Raw genomic sequence first — 14,263 nt, forward strand, 5'->3', positions numbered from 1 at the left:
GACAATGGGCATATTAAATATACTTATACAGAGAGATTTCAGAGTAGCAGCCGCGTTAATCTGTATCCGCAAAAAGAACAGGAGTATTTGTGGTACCTTAAAGACTAACAAATTTATTAGAGCATATGCTTTCGTGGGCTACAGCCCACTTCATCGGATGCATATAATGGAACATATAGTAAGAAGAGCTATATGCATGAGAAGAAAACTTTTGTAGTGATAATCAAGATGGTCTATTTAGACAGTTGACAAGAAGGTGTGAGGATACTTAACTTAGGGAAATAGATTCAATGTGTCTCTATTCAAACCCAAGTTAATGGTATCTAGTTTGCATATTAATTCAAGCTCAGCAGTTTCTCGTTGGCATCTGTTTTTGAAGCTTTTCTGTTGCAACATTGCTACCCTTAAGTCTTTTACTGAGTGGCCAGAGAGGTTGAACTGTTCTCCTATCGGTTTTTTAATGTTATGATTCCTGATGTCAGATTTGTGTCCATTTATTCTCCTCCCAGTTTAGTGTCATCTGCAAACTTGCTGAGGGTGCAGTACACGCCATCCTCCAGATCATGTTAAGTATCCTCACACCTTCTTGTCAACTGTCTGAAATGGGCCATCTTGATTATCACTACAAAAGTTTTTTTTTCTCCTGCTGATAATGGCTCATCTTAATTAATTAGCCTCTTAGAGTTGGTATGGCAACTTTCACCGTTTCATGTTCTCTCTGTGTGTGTGTATATATATATATATATATATATATATATATATATATATATATATCTTCTTACTATATGTTCTATTCTATGCATCTGATGAAGTGGGCTGTAGCCTATGAAAGCTTATGCTCAAATAAATTTGTTAGTCTCTAGGGTGCCACAAGTACTCCTGTTCTTTTTGTGGATACAGACTAACATGGCTGCTACTCTGAAACCTGACATGGGATAAGCACCCAACTCCAGAAGAGGGTTGATGGCTGAGAACATCAAATGGAAAGAAGTCCTTTCCTCTGGCCTAGAGCACTTAACTCCCTTTGAGGGGTGGGGCCACACCCCTCTCCCTGGCATTTTGCTATTGGCTAGCTTAGGCAGTTCCTTACTCAGCTCTAGGATTCATATAAGGTTCATGCACGTGGCAACATTCAGGGCACACCAGAAGTGTTGTGTAGGAGCAGTGCACACACAGCTCCTCTCAAGGGCATGAACCTTGGAATCTCACCCAGATGACATGAACCATGGGAAGCCTCCCAGGAGTGGGCTCAAGGCCCGAGAGCAAGGAATGCGGTAGATAGAAATTGGTAAATAAGAATGTTAAATAAAGCCAATGTATTTCTTTTATCTGTTGGAGAATGTAATGCGCGGGGGAAGAGAAAGAATAAAGGAGAGGGTGGAAAGCTGACAGGACCAGTCCGTTGGCAGACCAGCCTGTTTGCTTGCTTAAAGCTTTGTGCTGTCTTGTATTTGAACCGCAACACTCAGCAGGCTGTTTTTTTGTGAGTCCCATTCTTAGTCACCTAACTCTCTCCAGTTGTTGAATAGGGAACCTGGGTGCCTTTCTCATGGCTGTGGATTTCACTGGGTGGCAAGCTGCCTAAAGTTATGTGTTGCAATGCTGAATCTAAAGTTCCCTTTGTGGATCTAGCTGCAAAAGCCTATCTTTTCATCTACCACAACTCTCTTAGTAAAAGGAGTCAGTATAAAACAACTTAGCATGTCCCAGAAATTGCACTGTAAATGTCTGGACTTGGGCTGGAGCCTGGGTTCTGGGACCCTGCAAGCGGTTGTTTTTTTTTTCCAAAGCTTGGACTGCAGCCTGAGTCTGAATGTCTACACTGCAATTTTATAGCCCCACAGCCTGAGCCCAAGTGAGCTGACATGGCTACTGCAGATGTTTTATTACAGTGTACACTGACTCACAGAGCCAAATTCTTGTTCTATGGAAGTCAATAAAAACATACCAGAAATGAATTTGGTCCAAAGAGTGCTACTGCAGTTTGATATTTGGGTCTGACCTTCCACTTAAATACACCAGTTTTACATCATTGGCTCCTACAGTTGCAACGATCGTCATTAGTTCATTGGAGTCAGATTGGTATAAAGTGAAGGAAAATCATACCCAAGAAACTGGCTGGTTGGAGCCTGGCTGGAGATTCAGAGATGTTTTCTTGAGTTCTGTCTGTGTCAGTTATAGGCAGTGCTTTGGCTCTGTCTAACATCTCTGTTCAAAAGTGAACATATCTGAATATCTAAATATATCTAAATATAGACTCAGATAGACTATCCTGTGATTATCAAGTATTTTATCTCCCAATAAGGAAATAAACCAGTCATGAAGTAGAAATATTCAGCTACTTTGAAAGCCTAACAGTTGAGACATGTACAGAGAAACAGTACAATTACTGGTTTATTGGTACACAGTAGAATCCTGTTAATTGGGACTCTTTCTCTATATTGACTCCTCACTGTAGTACCTGAGACTGTAAGTCTGTGGAGGCAGCCATTATCAAAGCTACAAAGTTCACATACCAAGGTTCAAATAGTACAGGATAACAATGAACTCAATGATGAACTTATAAGCAGATCAGAAAAGGTATGGACTAAATAGAGACAAGTGATAGGATAATACAAATTGAAAAGTAAGATTTACAAGACAGTAATTAGGCCTGCACTTTTGTATGGCCCTGAAGAAGACACAGGAGCAGATCTTGAATACAGTGAAAATGAAAGTATTAAGATGAATGCTTGGCATTACAACGATGGACCATGTTAGGAGCAAATGAAGTAGAGGAAGTATGAAGGTGTTAAACTTAGAAGTGGAGGAAGTTAAGAGATGGTTTGGAAGTCACAAAACTAGATTGAGAGATGTCATCCAAAAGGATTTGATTAGTTGCAGTTTCCAAAACAGACTGCAATGGAGAAGGAGGACTCAAAGATGGGACAAAGGCTAGAAGAAGAAGTTTTCAATATCTGAGTATTTCATGGTCCCTCTGTCGACAGCCAATCGTTCCAAATAAATAAGTGTGCTAATGTCTAGATTCTTATTTTAATTTGCTCCCATGTATATCTCTGTAATTCTATTGAAGAAAATGTATATCTGAGTAATTCTATTGAGGCAAATTTACTTTGGTGTAACTGTGATAAGAATCTGTCCCTAAGGAAAGAGGCCATTAAAATAAAGAAAATATAGAAAAGACTGAAAATGAGCTAAAAGATTGTAGTTAATAAAGTTCAAGAAGAAAAATGATATTCCTCATTTTTCATATTTGTTATATCTGTATTTCTTCTTTCAGTCTTTCTTTACCAACTCCTCTTTACCAATTTTAGAAACATTTTAACACTCATTTGATGTTGTGCTGCCCAAATGGGTATGTTCCTGATATAACTGAAATCAATGTGAGTTTTGCCTTTAATTTCTATGGGAGAAAAAGGAGGTTCTGGGAAATAATGATATCCCTGATTAACAAGAACACACTGTCATTTGGCTAAATTGTTTCCCTGGGAGATGTCCCAATTAAGCAGCTTCTCCAATTAAGTGCATTCCATTTAAATGGAGATCATTGTATTTTATTCTACAAATAAAGTATGCAGTATAACAAATGTAATACAGAAATAACATCAAAGAAACCAGTTAGTCTTTTAGTTGAATACAAAGTTTAATTCAATGATTTTAATCTATTGTTCAATTATCTTTTTTAGGATAATTGGTTCACAACTGAAAAACCATTCCCTGCAGAAACTTGAAAATGTTGTTCATTGTTTCACTGGCTGTAGGAGTATGATTTTTGCCTTCTCTGCTAACTCTTTTGTATTAACTGCCAAGTAGTTATTGATGACATTTTTTGAAGCTGCCATGGCAAGAACTGTAATACATTGCTCTTTTGCAAGGTCATATATCAGCTCAAAGATCTCCAGTTATAAAGACTGCTTAAATCTGTCATTAACATACTAGGTTGCCTAAGAATCTTGCCCTCTGTGCATTTCTTTCCCTCTCTCCTTTAAGTTATGAGCTTTCATTATTGTCAAAAGCCATAGGAAAACACATTTTGAAAAATCAGTCCTGATAAGTCTTGTAGATAAAAAAGGCGAACAGGTCACAGAAGAAAAGTATATGGGAACCTCAATTTGCATTATTGACTGCCACTATCTCAGAAGACTCACTTTAAAGTGCCTGACAGCTTTTTCCCTGGTAACAGTATGTAAATGAGAAAAGTATTGAGGTTATGCAGTCATTTCACCTCACACAAAGCCAAATGTCTTTGTACACCCATTGGGTGTCAGGAAGAGCAGACAGGAACAAGTTGTCCTTTTCATCTGTACACAGTCCTTGAGGAGTTATAATTACAGTGAGAAAATATAACTTTTCAGGTTGCCCATGACCATCAGTGTATCTACAAGGCTTCCCTTGTGATATGCTTCACCAACAGGAAAAGTGATAGGTTTGATTATCACAGTCTTGTGGAGCTTCCCTGATATCCTGAATAAAAGAAAAATCAGAGAAGGCAAATGAACACATTGTGAGGAAATTGCCAACACTCTTACCTCACCAGTGCGGGCTGAGGGCACAAACTATAGATTCATCATTGTGATATGAAGCCTCTCTGTTCTCCATGCTACACCTAGACATACCGATCACCACAGTTGGGGTTAGGGTGCCAGGACTGGTGGAGTTGGGACAGAGAAGAGTATGGAACTGGTGGATTTTTGGGGCGTGCAAGGGTGAGGGAAGAAAAGGATAGGACTGATCAATTTCTTTGAGGGAAGAGTATTTTAGGCAGGGTATCTTACACATATTTCTGACGGAGGTGGAACACTTCTGAAGGAATCTCTTGTTACAATTTTGTCAGCACCTTCGCTGATTCAGTTGACGACCTGGGAGGACACTGTACACATCTTTTTTTAAATTCACTAATAGAAAAGTGTTTCCTAAATGACCTCTTCCCTTTTTTTGTCCTCATAGGTTACCATACTGTTCAGATGGCCTGCAACAGATAAAGTGGGAAGGAAAATAGCTAGAGTTCCAAAAGGGAAAGTTTTCATTCTAAGCCTCATCAACATAACTGCTTCTTCTTCATATATCTTATGATGTGGCTGTGCAGGATGAAACTTTTCTATGTCTCCTGCATGTCCAAAGAAGCAGGTAAGATTTCTGGAGCTTAAGAGAAGAGGAAAAAAATGAAATGGCTTTCTTTACTTGGATCATATTTCCTTTTCCTGCCCTATTCTGTAAATGCTCTGTTTAAGTCAATAGTATGCTGATATTCAAGATTGTGCCCTTGTTGCCAAGAAGGCTAACGGCATATTGGGCTGCATTAGTAGGAGCATTGACAGCAGATCGAAGGAAGTGATTATTCCCCTCTCTTTGGCACTGGTGAGGCCACATCTGGAATACTGCATCCAGTTTTGGGCCCCCCACTACAGTAAGAATGTGGACAAATTGGAAAGAGTCCAGCGGAGGGCAACGGAAATGATCAGGGGGCTGGGGCACATGACTTATGAGGAGAGGCTGAAGGAACTGGGCTTATTTAGTCTGCAGAAGAGAAGAGTGAGAGGGGATTTGAAAGCAGCCTTCAACTACTTGAAGGGGGGGTTCTAAAGAGGATGGAACTAGGGTGTTCTCAGTGGTGGCAGATGACAGAACCAGGAGCAATGGTCTCAAGTTGCAGTAGGGACGTCTAGGTTGGATATTAGAAAAAACTATTTCACTAGGAGGGTGATGAAGCACTGGAATGGGTTACCTAGGGAGGTGGTGGAATCTCCATCCTTAGAGGCTTGACAAAGCCCTGGCTGGGGTGATTTAGTTGGCGTTGGTCCTACTTTGAAAAGGGGGTTGGACTAGATGACCTCCTGAGGTCTCTTCAAAACCTAATCTTATATGATTTTATGATTCTAAAATACTGTGTAAGGTTGTTCCTGTTCGCCACAAAGCTGCCTACTTTTCAGACATGGATGAAGTGATCCTTGTGCAGAGTTTATATTTCAGATTGGGGACCTCATCCTGTATCTTTAGGATTCAGTCAGAATATTGTCATTGACTGCAGTGGGGGCCAGCTCAGGCCCTAACTTTGAAAATCATATTGGTATTCATATTGGTATTGATAATAAAATATCAATAGAGACAGCATTTAAAGGAGCTTCATATCCTTTTGAATTCTAAAAATTTGGGTACATTTAGTTAAATGCTAATATATAGCCCTCTGTCTATTGAAGGATATAGAGCTCTGATGATTTACACCAGCTGAAGATCTGACCCATTAAAAGTTATTTAAAACTGCAATAACACTGATTAAGTTAACAGTATCATATTATTTCCATTATTTGTCCCTCTGATTTGGCTGAAGAAATTTAACTTTGATCTGAAATTTGTTCTACATGATAAAAAGCTATAAGCAAAGAGTCATAATTTAAAAAATATGATTGGCATATTTTACGATTGGATTGCGGGAAAAGTGACAATAATATAAATGGGTACATTTTCAAAAGGGTTGAGGTCCAATCTCCTTTTCTGTGAACAAAAATTTGGGACTGCCAAATAAATTGTTGGTGTAAATCTCAATACTTAGACCTCTAGCTTCCTGATTTGTGCAATTAGAGTATCAAGTAATTAAATTTGTGGGGACACAATTTTTTCTGGTGCAACTTGTACTCCAAAATTATGGTCCAAAGCATTTAGGGTGAAAATATCAAAAGTGCCTGAGGGAGTTGGAGCTCTGATCCTTCACAGAAGTCAATGGCAGCATTCAACTCCCATTGAATTTCCTAACTCCCATTAGTTTTTTTAAAAAATTCTACCCTTAGATATTGATAATAAAGTAAAAAAAGAAACTAAAGGAAAAAAGCTTACTGCAAATGGAATGTTAAGGCTGCAGACTGATGCACTCAAAAGTAATGAAATACAAAGGGGAAGGAGTACATTTGGACCCACCAGTGAAGGAGACAGACACAGGAGGAGCTGGATTCAAACAGCCTTCTGCTGTGGTGGCTTTATTGTTCTGGCAACAAACAGGAACAAATGGAAATGAGGCTCTGCTCTGTGTACAGAGTGCCTAATCTTTTAAGGAGCAGGACAGCACATTCTTCCATCCTACTTTAAAGCATTTTCCAAATATATACACACATTATCATTTACCTGGCTTACACTATATAATCTAACTAAAACTTGCAGATGGACTACCACAGACTTTCATTCTGGGATCATTCTGCCCTGCTAATGGCAACTCACTACCTAAACATCTTATAAGTTTAGGTGCACCACTGGTCTCCACACTCTCTTAGGATGACATGGTGATGGTGGTGTGGCATTGTTGTGGACAAGAGGAGCAGCTGGTGGTAAGGAATCAGCTGGTTCTGATAAGAAAGTTTCTTCCAACAAGTCATTGACATTAGAAGTTGTAACAGGAAGAGGAACAGAAAATCCAACCAACATCCCCAGACCCTGGTACTTGTTGAGGCTGCAACTCGTCCATATGTTGGTTACATAAAGTACCATTGGATAGTTTCACTGTGAACAAAACAAGTCCTGTGCCTTTTACAAGGTCTCCAAGTACCCATTTCACTCCTCAACCACAGTTGCGAGTCCACACTAAGTTCTGCTACTTGAATAGAATGCTGACAAGTGTATTGTGGAACAATTTGCAAAGACTGAGATTTGGCTACCCATGAGGCAACACCAGTATGCAGAAGATCCAAACAGGTATGCAAAGATTGCATCAATAGAAGACTTGCAGGTGACTCCTGGATAGTAACATGTGGTATATTCCTGTAGACAAGCAAGAAATTGTCCAGTTTCTGCTGATGACTCAAAATAGACTTGTCAGCTCTTAAGACAGGCTTGAGTGTCTATACAAAACATTCTGGAGACGAATGAATGTGCTGAACTGAATATGAATCTAGGAACATACATGGGACACTTTTAGTTTGGTTAGGGCATCCAATTCATAAAGAAGAATGGGGACATCGTACACCCAAACTACAACTCCCATAAGGCACTACAGCATCTCAGGCTGACACCGTTCAATACTGAAATATTCCAAAATAAAAAGTTTTTTCAATGTGATTTGCCAAATTAAAGTGAAACATTTCAATGCAGGAATGTTAACATTTTGTTTAAAAAATTTCCAGAACCTTTGTTCTGAGAATTATTTTGATATTTCAACTTTTTGTCTCAATTTAGGATGAAAGTAAATGTCAAAATATCAGAATTTCCTACAGGACAGAAATTTTGATTTTGGACCATCTCTAATATTTACATTCAGTTATCTACCTATCTATTGGCCTTTAAACATGGACAACCATTTGAGAAATCTCAAAATAAGAATCATAGTAAAATGTTTGAGATATGTGAAACAGCCCATACAATTCTAGAAAATGGTTTGCGGCCTTATTAGTGTAATCCTATTTACTTCAGTGGGCACTGAAATTTTTGTAACAAATATCTGTCACAAACAAATTTCTAGATAAAAGCACATACTGTACACTGTGGCACAATAATGTAAACTCATCTAGGTTTTTATAACAAATCTAACTGTATTTAGTCACTACAGCACATATTAATTCATAATTAGTTATTTATTTTACAACATGGAAGAATGACTGATTCCTTCCTTTTACCAGGTTCATACATAAATAACAAGTTTTTAAAATATATAGTATTACATTTTTTTCAAAATTGTGGGCCTGATTATCATTTACACCAAGGTTCCTTTGTGGCTATAAGACTCACCCCCTGCAACCAAGCAGTGAGACCATGGTGTATCATGGGAGATGCAAACCAACCAGGGAACTCGGCCTATGGAAAACAATGGGAGCATGAGGTATCCTGGCAGCATTTTAAAAAAAGAAACATTTCACCAAAATCTTGAAAATTGCTGTGCAAAATTTTCACCAAGATTTTTTTCCATTGACATTTTCCCTGGACCCCTGCCTCCATTTTCTGACCAACTATCCTGCTGGACACTTTCTACTCCCTACTCCCCACTTCCTTACCTAAAAACTCCTCTGGGCTCCTGAGGAATGCAGGGAGAGCTCTGCCTATCCCTGCAGGCAGCTTTGATTGGCTGCTCTTCCCCTGGAGCCTGAGAGTGAAGAAGGCGACCAGTCAGATTTCCACTAGGCACTGAAAATCCCATGAGGACTGGAGGTTTTCGTGCTATCAAGAGACTGAGTCTATGAGGGGCTAAAAAAATGTACGATTAAATTGTGAAAGGGCAACAAAAATGATTAGGGGTCTAGAACACATGACTTATGAGGAGAGGCTGAGGGAGCTGGGATTGTTTAGCCTGCAGAAGAGAAGAATGAGGGGGGATTTGATAGCTGCTTTCAACTACCTGAAAGGGGGTTCCAAAGAGGATGGCTCTAGACTGTTCTCAATGGTAGCAGATGACAGAACGAGAAGTAATGGTCTCAAGTTGCAGTGGGGGAGGTTTAGATTGGATATTAGGAAAAACTTTTTCACTAAGAGGGTGGTGAAACACTGGAATGCGTTACCTAGGGAGGTGGTAGAATCTCCTTCCTTAGAGGTTTTTAAGGTCAGGCTTGACAAAGCCCTGGCTGGGATGATTTAACTGGGAATTGGTCCTGCTTCGAGCAGGGGGTTGGACTAGATGACCTTCTGGGGTCCCTTCCAACCCTGATATTCTATGATTCTATGAGCGTTGGCAACACTGTTAAGAACCCTGCACTGATTATGGTGAGCCAACTAGGAAGGCTGGGTGAAAGATTTGTGTTGGTTTGAAACTTATCCTAACAAATGAGACTCCCAAAAGGGAGAATTATTGAGAAAACACTCACAGCAGGAAGTGAGGAAGAAGGGGAAACTGAGATAATAGATGGGCCCGAAGCCAGAGTGGGTAAGTCTCTGCTTCAGGGTCCATACTTTCTCATTAATTTCACAGTGGTGTACAACTGATAACTTTTAAAATTAAATTGCTCGATGGAAAAACTGGTCATTGAAGTCTAATGAGCCATCACAAATTATTTACTTTTTTTACTCCTTGTGAAACATTCTTTTTCCACTCTGAACAGAAATAACTGCTGAATCTGCTAGTTAAGAACATAAGAATGGCCACACTGGGTCAGACCAAACGTCCATCCAGCTTAGTATCCTGTCTTCTGACAGTGGCCAATGCCAGGTGCCCCAGAGGGAATAGACAGAACAGTAATCATCAAATGATCCATGCCCTGTCATCCATTCCCAGTTTCTGGCAAACAGAAGAACAGAAGCTATGATAAGTTCTTCAATTGTTAAACTTTTAATGGAACCAACCCATGATTATTCCTTAAGATTTACGACAGTCACTTATCTTTTGAGTGAATAAAGTGCTATTAATTGCATTTATATGCTTTAAATGAAGTACATTTGATGCTTTTAGCTGATGACTTTCCAGTCAATTTGCATTATAATGAATAAAATCCTAAAGATCTAAAATATGGAGAACTAATGTGGTCAATATGCAAATATACGTATGCACTTTTGGAGTATTAGATATTGTATACTTTCACTTTTAAAAGGCAGACAATGAAGAAAACTGTAAAACTTAATTAAAAGTAACATTTTATCACCCTGAATTCCAGCAAATCCAACATCAATTAACTTTGCAATACAAAGTTTATTTTTCCTTACTATTTGTATTAGGAGTATTTAAACTGTGATGAGTACCACACAGGCTAAATTCCAAATCACTTGCATTCTCATTTTAATTGAATAATGTCCATAAGTTATTAGCTAGCAGCATTTCTTCCCTGACATATCTTGTTTAGTCTGTCTTACACAGCCTTTGCAAAAACTTAAGGTGTAAGTCAATGATTCAAATTAAAGGAACAAATGCTATGATTTGTAAACTGTTATATACATGCTGTAGCATCAAAACTGATGTTATTTCTAAACAGTTGGCTGTCTTAGATGCTATTTGCCATGGAAATGCAAACATTTATTAACATTACTCTTGGATGGTGCATTCTTGGGAAGGAAAGCAATGTTAAGTTGCAAGATGTCATTTGTTATGAGCAGATGTTAATAGGAACAGTTCTATCAAGACCCATGAATTAAATATTGACAGAACAACCTTGGTAGATTAGTTTATTAAAGCAGCATGGGGTCTGATTAATAATTAGCAGATTGATGTAATTGTATTTCTTTGCATATGACAGCAAACAGACTATCAAGTTTATTTTCCTCATTTTAATTCATGTTATTTCCTAACATTTGAACCAGGACATTTCTCACTGAATTATCAAACTAAGTTAATGCCTCTCTTAAACAGCTCCAATGTTTAGGTTTGTTCTTATATTGTTATTGCAGCCTGCTAGAACTAATTCTGTCAGCACCAACATTCCTACAAAACCAACTCCTCTGAAACCAGGTAGCAATGCTATCTAGAAATCAAGCTTTTGGAAGAACACAAAGCAATAGCATATGAGTGACTTTACTTGCTACAAAACAGGAAAGCATGTTAGTCAAAGAGAAATAGGATTCCTTTAATACGAGGAGATATCGTTCCCTTAGCAAAAGAAAATTGGCACATCCATACAGTTCTCTTTCCTTTTAATATTTTAACCTTTTATAAGAAGATTGAGAGTTTTTTAAATGGTGCTTGCTGCGTTCATAATCAAAATAATTAGAGACTAGCTGTTGCATTGATTTCAAGAAGGTAGGTAGTCTTAACATAGAGTTTCTTTGAAAACCTCCCCCCTGTTTCTGCTACTTAAACTGTCTCTCAGAGCAAATAATTATCCACTCTCTTTAACTTTACTTTGATGCCTCCTAAATTTAATACATTCAATTCTGGGTCATAGAAAAGAACAACACAAGCCTGTGATTATGTTAAGCAAAACTTTTAAATAGCTTTTGTTGTTCTTATATTCATGCCTCACATAATTCCCTGTCTTATTTGTCTCCCAACTTCATGTCTGCTCCCCAGCATATAAAGCAAGCACTGCCTACAGACACTATACATCAGAGGAGTCAATTCACATAACAATATCAATAGTTGCTTTTACTCCATAAAAGTTTCTTAACCTGACTAATATATTCAGTAGAAAGGCTGCAGAGTTTCCAAACCAAAATCAATAGTAACTCTGCAATGTCAAGCTGAGAAACCAACTGAAAAGAGGACAGCACATACAGATAAGATCCTCTCTTCTGAAAGTGCACTCTTCCTGATTCTCAGAACCTTTTACCTGACTAGCAGCAAAAGCTCTGGACCGTGACAATGCTCTTGTGCAGCTCAGTGTGATGGAGTTTGAAGGACGCAAGGCTTGTCTTCTGGTCTGGGTTTAAAAATATTTTCAGGAATTCATAGTAGGAAAAGCCTTGTTGTCTTGAAACAAAGATAATGTCATTTGGTAGCAGTAAAAAGTTGAAAATTGTTTAGCTTATGTGAAATGAACAGAAGGTCTCATCATGAACGCTATGCTAACTTACCTTAATTGATACCATTGTTAGTACACACATCAGAGAGGAAAAGACATTCAGGATCTCTTTCATCCCCTATAGCTGATCCCTCCTGAAGAAGAGCTTTCTGCAAGCTCAAAAGTTTGTCCCTCTCACCAACAGAAGTAGGTCCGATAAAACATAACGCCTCACCCACCTTGATCCCTTCCAAAAGTCACTTTAGTGGGGGATGGCAGGGTCAGCAACAACAGGTGTTTAATTTTGGATTGCCCAACACATGGTGCCACACATAGTGGCTGCCCACCAACCCTACTATTTCTATGCCCTGATAGATACTTTGTCATTTTCACCTGATTTTCTGTTTCTTTCATCCTGTCTACAGTTGAATTCAGATGAGGATCGGGCACTCCGTGTGCAGTATATGAGTCAGAGCTGGCTCAGACCCTTTTTTGACTGTAGCTGCTTTTGGAAAAATATCTTTGATATGTACAATTGAAAGGTTTCTTTGTATAAAAAGAGGGTAGCCAAGAAAAGGGTAACACCTCTTAACTAAACAAGGAAAGGGCATCTCCTCATTTACAGAAAATGACTCTTCAGCAGGGAGTTATGACTTTCTAAAGATCAGGGCCCAAATCCTGTTTGCTTTATGCAGGTAAGGTGTCTCACTGATCAATGAACTACTCATCTGTATCAGGAGAGTAGGTTTTACCCCACAGGTAATAATAATATTGCAGTTCAAATACTGTGAATTGGCCAGTGAATGCCACTACAGTTCTTTGGAGGGTTAGATTCTACGCAGACCTGTAACGATTCCCTGTCTGAATAACATATCTTAGCTGATTCATCTAGTGTGAGGCACTCTTCAAGCAAAAGCTGCTTTTTGCTTGGTCTGAGAGGTATTAGAGGTTCAATCCTGTGTCCACAGAAAGCTAATTTTAGCTAAGAGTAAAGATGAGTCCTTTGGGGGAAGGAGAATTCCATAATTATCCTCTGCTCGTAGACCCTTATCCTACAAACATTCAGTCTTGCCCCCAAATTAAAAAATCATGAGTTAGGCCTAAAAAACCCATCACATTGGCCCGGAAATGAGATTTGAAAAAATTAAATTATGGTTCTTAGTCTGTCCTTCTGACTTGAACTCCCCCTTAACCACTCCCAGTGCATGTTTGCAGTGTTGCCAACTCATAAAGTTATGATGAGTAGGCCAGTTTTTGATCCTTCTTCAGGAGCTCTCACTAGATGATCTAACTGAAATCTGGGCCCCATTGTGTTAGGCACCATACAATCACATCTTAAGAAACAGTCTGCCTCGTCCAGTGCAAAGCAGGATGATGAGTTTGTGCTATGGGAATAGCAGCTGGAACTCGGATGTGCCAGACTCATCCTACCAAACATCCTTTAGATTACAACAATTTTTAATCCCTGCTGTGCTCCACAGGATCCAAACTGGTGAGCTACACGTGACTAGCTTACTAATAGTACCCTGAAGTATCCAATCCCCCCAGAAATGCTAATATTATTCCTTTCCAGAATAAGTCCTGCTGCCTGGAAAGATAAGTTTATTAGATCAAGTTCTGACCTTTTCAGAGGTAGGCAAGGTCTTCCACTCTCTAGGCAAAGTCTCCCACATGTGGCTCTCAGATTGAAGAACTCTGACTGCTGCACCCCACTCTTAAAGGGACAGCTCCAATTAACCACAGACAAATAATAAAAAATGGAACACTTGAATAATTGCACAATGTCCAATTTCACTTCTATATATGCTGTTTTACAATATAAAGTGCCTCCAGCAATTATTCCATGGTCTTAATGTAACTCACATGCTATTACATCATACTACACATTTGACTCTGTGAAGATACCACATAAGTCAATCTAAGTACGT

This window comes from Lepidochelys olivacea (genome assembly GCF_965140295.1).
Source record: "Lepidochelys olivacea isolate rLepOli2 genome assembly, chromosome: 1".
NCBI lineage: Eukaryota > Metazoa > Chordata > Testudines > Cheloniidae > Lepidochelys > Lepidochelys olivacea.